This window comes from Tenrec ecaudatus, chromosome 4, assembly GCF_050624435.1.
Source record: "Tenrec ecaudatus isolate mTenEca1 chromosome 4, mTenEca1.hap1, whole genome shotgun sequence".
In the NCBI taxonomy this organism is placed as follows: domain Eukaryota; kingdom Metazoa; phylum Chordata; class Mammalia; order Afrosoricida; family Tenrecidae; genus Tenrec; species Tenrec ecaudatus.
This window is the reverse complement of record NC_134533.1, coordinates 90419214-90431805: the sequence shown is the minus strand read 5'-3', so window position 1 is coordinate 90431805 and position 12592 is coordinate 90419214.

Below are 12592 nucleotides of genomic sequence, written 5' to 3'. Positions count from 1 at the left end.
CAGATTTCACTTCCGGAAGTCCTTCCTTGCCCTATGTCAGGACTGCTCCAGCCTTCCTCTGCTTCCACTGAGTTCTGTTTCTACTACTGTCAGGAACCCTGCCCGATTCTGTCCTGGGTCATAGTGACTTTGCACCTGGTCTTCCTCTCCTGGAAGAGAATAACCGCCTGGTTGGCCCATCCTCTCTTGGTCAGAAGATCTAGTGTATTCAAAACCCAGCAGTCCCCACACAGTCTCGTGCACAGTAGATGCTCCACACATGTCCACTCTCTTAAGTGGAGTTTGAAGTGACCCCTGTGAGCTGCCACCTCTGCCAGTCCAGCTGTTCAAAAGCACCTCCTGCCCTCTTATAGAGCAAGTCTGACCTCCGAAGTAAGCAGGGGAGAAGTTTGACATAGAGCCCTGGAAATTAAAAATGCATTCATGTGGCAAGAGAATTTCATATCTGAGTTGGGGCAAGGAGACGCGAACAGTTGTTGGGTGCATACACTATGCCAGGACGTTGTGTTTTGTTTGCCCTTGCAACAGCTGTGTAGCGACGTGCTGTTTCTGACCTATGCAGTGTTCTTTATTCCCATTGTTTGCTCAATGTAACTTTTATACCTGATATTTGCTTAGTTCTCCTCTTGAGTTATTTCTGCACACTGTACAAAGAAAATGGTCCACTCACTGTGTGGCATCATTAAGCACTCAAAATTTCCTCTCACTATTCAGGAACAGAGGAACTGTGCAGGGCAGATTTTGTGAGTGATGTGTTAGCAGCGCTCTTTGAAAAGAATGTGGTCAGTATATACTGACCCTCTGCAGTTACTCTCAGCCAGTGTCAGAGGAAACCAGCCTCCAGCAACCGAAGGGCCAGGAGGTGTAATTATAGGACAATAATATATAGCAGTTATTATATGGGAGCATGCTCACCTCAGTTCCTCTTGATAGTCCATGTGGAATTGGGAGAAGCGAGAGAGTGAAACTTTACTATCTTGGGGCATGTATAGGTAGCCATAAGACATGCGCATTCAGTAGTTACATGCCTCACAAGGTGAGTGGTATCTACATCAAGGTTCTTGAGCTCACAGGTGAGGAAACCTAATGCCTGCATTGGGGGAATGCATGGAGTGGGGGTTGGGTGACACGGTGGAAAGAGAGAACAGGAGGTTTGCTTTTATTGTGAAAGCTGCCGGCTACATAGCAATCAGCCATGTACTTTTGAGAGGTCACTTTAAGGTAGTCCTATTATGGGAGCGTATATTGGGGGACAATATTAATTATGAGAATGTGATTGGGACTCAGCTACTGTTCACAAGGGTGAAGGCCTCCCTTCACCAGGCTTCTTAGTCTATGAGACTAAAGGATTCATCCATACACATTCTCTTCCCATTCTCTGCGCCCTACACACCAGGTGGCTGCTTCATGTTTAAATGGCTTGAGGAGGAGAATGGGTTTCAATGAGCCTCTTGTGGTGGTTCATGTTAGCTGTTAACATCAGACTGATTCCTCCTCCATATGTAATATAATTTCATCATCTTCCAATTGATAATCTGCTGTAAGCAGCCAGTCAGTTGAAAGCTACTCTGTTTCCACGGGGTTGTGACTTGTATCTAATATACCGTATATACTTGAGTATAAGCTGACCCGAATATCAGCCAGGATACCTCACTTTACCACAAAAACTGCATTAAAATGTGCTGAAAACCCCAGCTTATACACGAGTATATGGAAAGTCTGGCAAAGCTAGTTCTCTCGCCTTTCGTCATCCTCTGACCTTCTGCCCTTGGAATATGAGCCAGCAGTCGGGCACAGGACTTTCTGATTTGGGATTCATCTGTCTTGGCTACCACTTGAGTTGGGAGAAGTCTCCAGCCTGATCCATGACACATGATAGCCTGAGTAACTGTCAGCCATTGTCTTTAAATACAACTCTCTATATGTTTGTATAGATACATACACATCATGGATTTTGTTCCTCTAGATCATTCAGTCTAAGAAAACTTCCCCAAATCCATGCTCCTGAGAGAGTTGGGGGTGTTGTGCATATAGCATGAGGTCCCCGTGAAGAAGCCCTGAAGCATAGGTCTGCCCGGCCAGCATGAGAGCCAAAGTGGCTCCCTGGACACATACTCCCAATGTTGGAAAGTCACTCGGGCTATGAGTACGGTGGGCATGTACTGTATTGTTCAAACGAGGACACTCAAACAACAGAGCAAAGGCAAACTGGGGCATATGATCACTTTAGCTATGATCATGACTCACCCATGGAAAGGAGTCAGGGACCACCATTTCTTTCACCCTGGGTAAGTGCCAGAAGAGAAGCTTGACTCCAGAGAGCAGGTGCATTCATCTTGAAGTGACTGAACAGAGTGAAGGGATTGATTCAGTAAATCCCGGCATTGCAACCCCCTGTAAGAGCATGGCACTCAATTAAAAGAGCATCGGGTGTGTTGAGGGAAATTAGATCTCTCGAAAACTGCTGCACTGCTAGGACTCTTCCTGAGCACAGAGGCGGAGACCTGCACTCAGGAGTTACGCTGGCTGTAGCTATGGTTTTCTGAGCTGACCAGTCAAGTGATCATTCCAGGGCACGACCAAATTCTACCTGAACTTTGAGGTTCACAAAGAGGCTAATTCTTCTGGGCTATATTTACCATTGCTTTTCCTTAGAACTGCTACAATCTTGTCTGTAACAGAATTTGAGACTTCAGTTTATAAGCCCCTGTTGAAATTTCTTGCCAGCCTAACTAGAAGGGGCTTAAAGGTACTCTGAGAAGCTGTCCAGTTCCCTTAGTCCTTGGCCTTGTGTTGTTAGTTGTCCTTGTCCATGGACTGTTTCATTGATTGGACATATGAGTCAAGTTGTTTGGACATGAGTTCAAGTTGATTGGAGTTATGAGTCATATATCCCAATCCCTCTTCTATCTACAGTACTTATCAGTGAATACATGTTGATTGTTTTTGAAAAGTTCACTTTATATTTAGACTCTTCCTGTTCTGCTCTGAATGGAAAAGCTACTTATCACAGTACAGCTTATCTGTCTTTTCTTCTAATTTCTGAATGTGTCATCAAGAGAATTCATCCTAACATGGAGTTCACACTAGACTTTTGGAGGGATGGAGGATAAGATCAAGGTGATCTGGTCAGATCTACTTTAGAAAGTCATGAGGACTCAGATTTCTAGCTGAATCACCACAACTGAGATGTGACCCTTATCTGCAGAGCCTAGAAAAGAAAGGTCAAGGGAAGGGTGTGCCACAGGTGAGTTAGACTCAGAGGTTGTGCAGATCTTTTTCTGCTCCTATCACATTGACTGAGATCTAGTCATATATCAGAGATAACTGGGCTGCGCATGCAGAATTACAGGTAATATTTCAATTGAAAAATGAAAAGAACAATCGATATTATCAATTACAGCAGTAATACTAATAACATAAATTGCTGAAACAAGAGGGGAAATGGAGACATGATAATGACAACTTATTGGAGGAATAATCAGTTATGAAATCAGAAAATACCAGAAAGACATTTGCTTATGTTTTATTGAACATTCAAGGCAATCTATTGTATGAATCATAACAAATTATGGATAACATCTCAAAGAATTCAGATTTCAGAACACTTAATTATGCTTATGCAGAAAATACACACAGATCAAGAGGTAACCCTCCTAACAGAAAAAGGAGATCCTGCCCGCTTTAAAATTAGGAAAAGTTTGTGTCAGGACTGCATCCGTTCACCATGTTTCGTTAGTTGCGATTGAGTTGGTTCCGGCCCATAGTGACCCTATGCACAACAGGACCAAACACTGCGTGGTCCTGCACCATCCTCACAATTGTTCCTATGCCTGAGTGTGGTCGCTGGTCAAGGTGTTTATTGGTGGGTGACTAATTAGTCTCCTGTGCCTCTGTTTACTTTGCAGCTAAAAGCATTATGAGATAACTCAGTTATTTATGACCCCTTTAAAATTCTCTGGAACCCTGCATGTCATTGTGCTTATCTTAGAATATAGTGCTGTTATTATTCAAGTGTTTAGACAATGTGCCCAGTTAAGTAATGTTTACATAGCTAAGAGGTTCAGAATGTTTTTAAAAATAAGTACTTTTATGTTTACTTTGTAATCATTCCCTTGTAAGAAGAGTATAAGAACCAAGCTTTGACTATACTCGGTACTTCAGTCCATCAGACTGTTGTCCTCCCAGTCCATGCTTTGTACACGTCTCTTTCTTTTCCTTTCATCCGCACGCCTCATTTCAGATGCAGCTTGTGCGGGATAGCTGGTCTATCACCCGCACCTGAGCACATTGCTGCAGCCGTGAGTCAAGCCATCCTGTAGAGGGCCTTTCTCTTTTTCGATGCCCCTCCACTTTACCAAGCATCATACCCTTCTCCAGGGACTGGTTTCTCCTGACATGTCCAAATGTGTAAGACAAAGTCTTACCATCTTTGCCTCTAAAGAGCACTCTGGCTTTACTTCATCCAACAAAGACTTTTTTGTCCCTTTGGCAGTCTGTGATATTTTTAATATTCTTCTCCAGCACCACAATTCAAAAACATCAATTCTTCTTTGGTCTTCCTTATTCGATGTCCAACTTTCACAAGCATTTGAGGTGATGGGTTGGGTGGGTCAGGCGCACCTTAGTCCTCAAAGTGACATCCTTGCTTTTCAATACTCTAAAGAGGTCTTGTGCAGCATCTTTACCTAATTCAATGAATATTTTGATCTCTTGACTGATGCTTTCATGAGCATTGAGTCTGGATCCAAGCAAGACAAAATATTTGACAATTTCAACTTTTTCTCCATTTATCATGATGTCATGTATCGGTTGTGCGGATTTGGGTCTTCATTGGGTTGTAACCCACACTGAAGGCTACAATTCTTATTCTTCATCAGCAAGTGCTTGAGGTCCTCCTTACTTTCAGCAAGCAAGGTTGTGTTATTTGCATATTGAAGCATGCAGGTGTTATAGGGTCAATAAGCCTTCTTCCAATCCTGATGCCATATTCGTCTTCATATATTCCAGCTTATCTAATTCTTTTCCTCATACTTATTCAATATGTATGATGAGCAAGTTAACAAATAAGATTCACTGTATGCAGAGGAATGTGGCATCAGAATTGGAGGAAGACTCATTAATAACATGTGATAGGCAGACAACACAACCTTAGTTGCTGAAAGTGACGAGGATTTGAAGCAATAATTATTGAAGATCCAAGACAATAGCATTCAACATAGATTATATTTCAACATAAAGAAAAAAAATCCTAACAATTGGACCACTTAGCAAAATCATAATAAACAGAGAAAAGAGAGAAGTTCTTAAGGATTTCATTTTAGTTAGATCCACAATCAACCCTTATGGAAGCAGCAGTCAGAAAATCAAATGACTTCTAGTTATTGGAAAATATACTACAAAATATCTTTTTTGTCTAGACAAAGACATGTACATGCAAATATATATAGGTGGTTGGGGAAATAGATCTTTGTGTCGATATTTATAGGTCAAGTATTAAGGTGGCGGAAGGACCTTGGGCCTCTACTCAAACACTCCCTCTATGCATGAATACCTTCTTTTATTAAATTGGAACTGTATGATGCTCACTCTCCCGACACAACGGCTGGAGCCAAAGTGGGTGAACAAGTAAATGTGGTGAAGAAAGCTGATGGTGCCCGGCTATCAAAAGAGATAGTGACTGGGGTCTTAAAGGCTTGAAGATAAACAAGCGGCCATCTAGCTCAGAAGCAACAAAGTCCACATGGAAGAACACACCAGCCTGTGTGATCGAGTGGTCCCAAAGGGATCAGTTACCAGGCATCAAAGAACAAAAAATCATATCATTGACTGCACACCTCCATGATAGGATCGCTGAAGACAAATGGGTGCACAAGCAAATGTGGTGAAGAAAGCTGATGGTGCCCGGCTATCAAAAGAGATAGTGTCTGGGGTCTTAAAGGCTTGAAGGTGAACAAGCGGCCATCTCGCTCAGAAACAAATAAGCCCACATGGAAGAAGCACACCGGCCAATGCGATCACGAGGTGCCCAAGGGACCAGATATAAGGCATCATGCAAAAAAAAAAAAGATATAAGTGTGTGTATGTATGTGTATATATGTGTATATGTATATATGTATGTGTATATATATATTATATTAAATGAAGGAAGTGCAGAGTGGAGACCCAAGGCCCAAGTGTCGGCCAATGGAGATCCCCTCATAGAGGGGCTTAGGAGAGGAGATGGGTTAATTAGGGTGTGAGGTAGTATCGATGAAGAACACAGCTTTCCCCCAGATCCTGGATGCTTCCTCCCCCCAACTACCATGATCCGAATTTTACCTTGCAGGGCTGGATAGGACAGAGGCTGTACACTGGTACATATGAGGGTTGGAGGTACAGGGAATCCAGGGTGGATGATACCTTCAGGACCAAGGGCGTGAGGGACGATGCTGGGAGAGTGGAGGGTGAGTGGGTTGGAAAGGGGGAACTGATTACAAGGAGCCACATGTGACCTCTTCCCTGGGAGAGGGACAGCAGAGAAGGGGGGGAAGGGAGACCCCGGATAGGGCAAGATATGACAAAATAACGAGGTATAAATTACCAAGGGCACATGAGGGAGGGGGGAAAGGGGAGGGAGGGGGGGGAAAAAAAAAGAGGACCTGATGCAAGGGGCTTAAGTGGAGAGCAAATGCCTTGAGAATGATTGGGGCAGGGAATGTATGGATGAGCTTTATACAATTGATGTATGTATATGTATGGATTGTGGTAAGAGTTGTTGGAGTCCCTAATAAAATGTAAAAGAAGAAAAGAGAAAAAAATGATTAGGGCAAAGACCGTACAGATGTGCTTTATACAATTGATGTATGTATATGTATGAACTGTGAAAAGAATTGTATCAGCCCCAATAAATTGTTAAAATAAAAATTTTTTTGATAAATACCTCTTCAGATTCACAAAGCCACGTGCAATAATGCAGAACATAGGACGATCACAGGCTGGTAGGTGCAAAGTCTTGTAGATCGAACGGTAGTGGCTGCATCTCCAGGGCTCTGCCTACCATCAGCGTGGCTCAAAGTGGCTCTTCAACAGGAAGGCGAAGCAGAGGGAAAGATGTGTGGCTTGCCTCCAGTGAGAAAGAGGAAGGAACCGGCCTCAGAGAGCCATTTATCTTGGCCGCCCTCCAATCAAACTGCGACCTGATTGACAGGCTAACCTCTGTCAACATGTTTCTATGGGAGCCAAGTTTGCACAAAATGACCCACTCACACCTTGAATTAGAATACACTAGATGGCAACTAGTATTTTACATAGTATGAAGGCGTAATTTATGGTCAACTCCATAAGGCAACCTCTTATGCATGAAAAATCCAGACATTGATAGTCCACTTTGTCCTTGTCTCTGTTTATGAAGGTGAGCTGCTAACTGCAAGGTCAGAAGTTCTAAACCACCAGCTGCTCCCAGGAGAAAGATGAAGCTTTCTACTCCCGTACAGAGTTACATCTCTGAAACTCCCAGGGGCCAGTTCTACCCTGTCCTATAGGGTCGCTATGAGTCGGCACTGACTCGATGGCAGTGAGTTTAGTTTGGGTTCCACTGTCTTAGTTCTAGTCCAGAAGATATGAAGCCAAAAGTAAGGAGATAAAAGGATATGAATAAGAGTCTAGGTTTAAAACAGAAATTTTGTGTTATAAATAGCTTTGGTGTTTTGGCTTCCTTGAAGAGGTACACTTTAATGATAACAAGTGAGGATAGGGCCAAGCATGATAGAGACAGAGAGTCTCTTGACACACTAAGGAAGCTCAAAGAGCTAACTAGAGGATGGATTAGGTATCATTCATATTATGCAAAACAAACTTTCCCTTGATCACTTTCTCATTTCTTGGACTTAATACAATGCCTCTTCTTTAGGTAATTGAGCACTAATCTAATTAAGTTATAAAATGTAAACCAGTCTTTCAGAAAATCAGCTGTTTTCATAAGGGAAAAAATCAAACAGTGAACAATTACGTGTATTATGACTAAACCTCAAATTGACAGAAACGATATCATATAAACAGAGCACCATGTAGTTAACTACTAGTCTGACTTTGAGGAAAATTGGAATTCCAGAATTCTTCAGGCTTGATATTTTCTTTATAAATGATCCTTCTTTCTGGAGACATCCTGTCTTAAAGACTTGTGAAGCATGGGATGAATGTGAGGAGTGGCTTGTGAGGAATGTACTGGTCTAGCGGCAACTTCTTGTCCCGCCCGAGGAAAAGTTTTGCCTTTTATAAACTTTTCATCCTACCTCTGCGTACTATCATCAAAGCTGATTGAACATGTGAACATCATAAATGTCACTGAAGTGTACGTGTCAAAAAAAGGTGAAATGAAATGAAAAAAAGATATATATGTATATACCTATCACAATTTTGAAAATGGTATACACCCACACAAACACAAGTAGGTTGTCTGTTGGGACTTATTTTCTCTAAGGAGGGTCTCAGGGTTGCTGCATCTCTTTGACAGAGTCCTCCAACAAGGTACCGTTCTATTTTGGGCCACTCCCGCTGGAACTACTCAACCAGGTTATCAGGTTGGGGGCCGGGTCCTCGAATCACCATGGGAAGTATTCTAGGTGTCAACTATTCCAGGCATCCTCACACATAGTCCTTCCTTCCCGTAAGTAAGCCTTTCACACTGTCCGTTTGAAAAGGAGGCTGCACAAAAGCCTACAGGCCCAGTCGGTCTCATGAAACCCCATTTCAGACCTGAGGGCAAACCTGCTGAAACAGGGAGGACTTCTCATGCTAAACTTGCATGTGAGGATCCTGAGTTCTTGGCATCCAGAGACAGCCAAGGCAGTTGTCCTTGGTTTTCACTCGGTGAAAGCAAAACGCAATAGTTCCTTACAGGCTAAGGTTTAACTGATGCACAAGGCGTTTAAAATGAGAAAGGATCCATTTTGAAAGCGTTCTTTTCAGTCTTAAGTGGTACACTTGGGCTTGACTAAGACACACGTTTTAAAGCCTTTGCTCCCTTGAGGTTAAATACCCAAGAGAATGTTGAAGTGGTGAAGATACCCGTGTGCTTTTGAACATTTGGCACAAGTCGCTTCTATTTGCCTCTCCGACAGTCACTTTGAGAGGACCAGGCTTCATTGGTTAGTAGCGAGGTTGTATGTCAGACCGTTCAGCCCTGACAGTGCTGCTGTGAGGAGTTTCCTAATGTTGTAGAAGGCTTTAGACACCGGGTCATCCCACTGTAGGTACTATATTACTTCTCACCTGATGATGTGACGATTCTCACTTTTCTGACCTTCTGAGATCTGACTGACCAGATGATGTCCAGAACAAGAACCCATTAAAGAGACTAAATTGAGCTAAACCTCGCTCACACTCCATTTTCAACTCCCATTGCGGCTCCACTGCCAAATGGCAGAAAAATGGAGTCTCCCAGGACCATTTTGTCCCGAGTAATTTATAATCCGAGAGCCCATCCCTAGTACATTATATTCTCAATAAAGTCTTGCTGGGTCTGGATAGGAGGAAGGAAAAAATGAGAAGAGAGAATTACAGTAAATTACCTTCTCAATTTAGCCCTGAAGAAAGGGTTCTAGGCTGGCGTTTAAAGCTACACAGAGGGAATTGGAGAGGGAACTGGCGACGTAGGCGATGGAGCATTCACTTTGCGCTCATTGCTTTCCTTTTTTGGTCAGACACCTGCAGGTTTGGTCTAAATTAAGGGACCAGCTGCTGCCTTCCTTTCTGACTATTATTGGTCTATATAAATCACCACCCCCGGTAATGTGATTGAAGTGGTATTTTAAAAAATATTTTTGTTTTTTTAACTGAGACTTTTCTGAATTGGTGATTTGATTTCCCATCACCTGAGCAAATGCTTCTGGTAAGAGCGAAGTTGACAGGACAATAGTTATCAGATCCAGTTTGGAATCAACTCTGCTATTTCATTTTGAGCAAATTGTGTAACTTCTCTGAACCTCAATTTCTTTTTCTTTTTTTATCAGTTTCTTGGGAGCTCTTACAGATATCACAAGATTCTATAATTCAAATCCATCGAGCAGAGTTGTGTAATTGCTACTACAATCAGCTTCAAAGCATTTTACTTCTTGAACCCTTTGATATCAGCTCCCCTTTATCCCCTTACTCCCCCACGGAACCCTAATTATTATTGTCGTATATTGTTATTGTTATTCTGTGTATATATCTATATATATCCGTATCTTACCCCGTCCAATATGTCTATTCACCTACAATTCTGTTATTTGCTCCTCTTGAGTGAGAATATACAGCCATCATTGCCATCAGCCCCTCCTTCTCCCACTTCCCCACCCCTCTCCTCCCATATCCTCAGGGAATCCTTATTCCCATTGCTGCTTCTGAAGGGGTATCCATCCTGGCTTTCCTGCATCAAACGATCTTAATTATACAAATGAACATATGTAGGTCTAACAGTATTAATGAGGTAAAACATAAACTTTAATAGTTGGGGGAGGAAATATTAAAGAACCAGAGGAAAGTTATATTCCCATCAGTGCTATACTGCTCCCTAGATTTATCATCCCTTCCATGTTGCCCTTCTGGGAGGGATTGTCCAATTGTTTTACAGGTGGGTTTTAGCTTTCTACTTTGTCCATGCTCCTTTATGTCATTTTGGTTTCTTGTTTTTGAACTTCTGATAGCTATTTCCATTGACATCTCATGAACACACAGGTCAGTGTGCTTCACCCATGTGCGCTTGTTGCTTTCCTGCTAGATGGCCACTTATTTGACTACAAGCCTTTAAGACTCCAGATGCTATATCTTTTAATAGCTGGGCATCATCAGCTTACTTTACCACACTTGCTAGTGCACCCATTTTGTCTTCAGTGATTGTGTTGGGAAGGTGAGTATCATTCTGTGCCACATTATTAGAACAAACCATTCTTGTACTTAGATAAGACAAAATGAGAGGCCCAAAGTCCAACTGCTTCCTTATTGTATTTACATATATGTACACATATAGAACAAATGAAGCTTTGTTATATATTTACATATATATATTTATATCTTTAGGAATAATTTTTACTTTCCTCTTTTTCTTTCCTCCTGCCCCACTATCATGTTTACCCATTGTTCACCTCAATTTTTCCATTTATAAAATGAAATAATACTTGAACATTCTATTTCCATAAACATATAAATGAGAACACATATGCACATTAATCAGTGTCTTACTAGGATTCAGACAGCAAGACTAACAAAGGAATGACTGTTTTCAATGGTATGAGCAGGTGTTTAGGAAAATCAACAACGGACAGATGATACAATGCTCTAGATGAGACAATGGGGACGGGGACAGGGAATGGACAATCCTGCCCCTGATCCTGAACGGACAATGGGCAGGAGTGCCTAGAGGAACTTGGAGAGACTTGCCTGACGGAAGTTTTCACTGTCATTAGGGGATGCAGCCAACTGTAGTGGCCTAGTCAGCAGGGCACCAGGAGAGCTAAATGCCCAACCTGCAAAGTACAGCTCTGCAAAGGAGCCCTGGTGGTGTCATGGGCACTACACTGAGCTGGTAACGACAGCATTTCCAGTTGGAACCCCTCAGCCCTTCCCCTGGAGAAAGAGGAGTCTGTCGACTCCCATAAAGATATAAAGTCTCAGAAACCAAAAGGAGCAGCTCTGCTCTGTCCCGTAGGGTCACTGTGAGTTGGAATGAATTCACTGGCAGTGAGTGTGAGTTTTGTGAGTTGCTTTCCCCTGTGGTCAGATATATTCTCTGCCCTTCGATCACATCTCCGTCCAGAGCTTCCCTTGGTTGAAACAAATGGTAAGGGAGAGCACAAGGGAGCCCACTGAAGCCTTCTACATGGGCTGGCCTTCAAAGGAGAACTAACCAGCACAGCTTACAAAGTACTCGGTGTGTTTCCTGGCACATTAATAGTTGTTATAATTATTAAAAACAACTTCAAGGACACTGAGCATAGATTTCAAATTTCAGCTATTAGGGGTGAGCGGTGGTCAACCTGGTACTGTAGAGATTTTCAGACATGCTCACACTTTCCTAAGTGTTCTGAACATTTCAGAGAGATGCTTCAGTCTGTCCATTGTCAGCGGATTGCTCCTGTAACAGTGTCCTATAGGCTCAGTTGTATGTGCTGTGATTACAGGTTCAACAGCATCACTCCACAATTTTGCAAAAAGGCACTTAGGTGTTCATTGCATTGCTACCCGCTTCTTCAATTTGGATTTCCTTTTCCTCTGTAATAACATCCTTTATTTTTCAGGGGGACAGTAACACAACTTACGTCGATTGATATTTTAAAAAAGTTATTTCTTATGGGTCAGTAGCCTTTAACAAGATGATTTCCTCTCACTTAGACCAGGGGTCTTCAAACTACGGCCTGCAGGCCACTTGTGGCCCACCAAGGACAGTTATCTGGCCTGCCGCCCTGTGTTTTTGCCACCGCTGCCTGTCCTGCTTAGCAGCTGACTCCGCCCAGGCAGCAGTGCGCATGTGTGCGATGTGTGCCGCACCCTCCGACTCCCCTCCTTCTCTCTGTCTCTCAACTCCTCCTCTCAATCTCGGGTGTGATTGGACAAATCATGAGCTTGCCTGTGC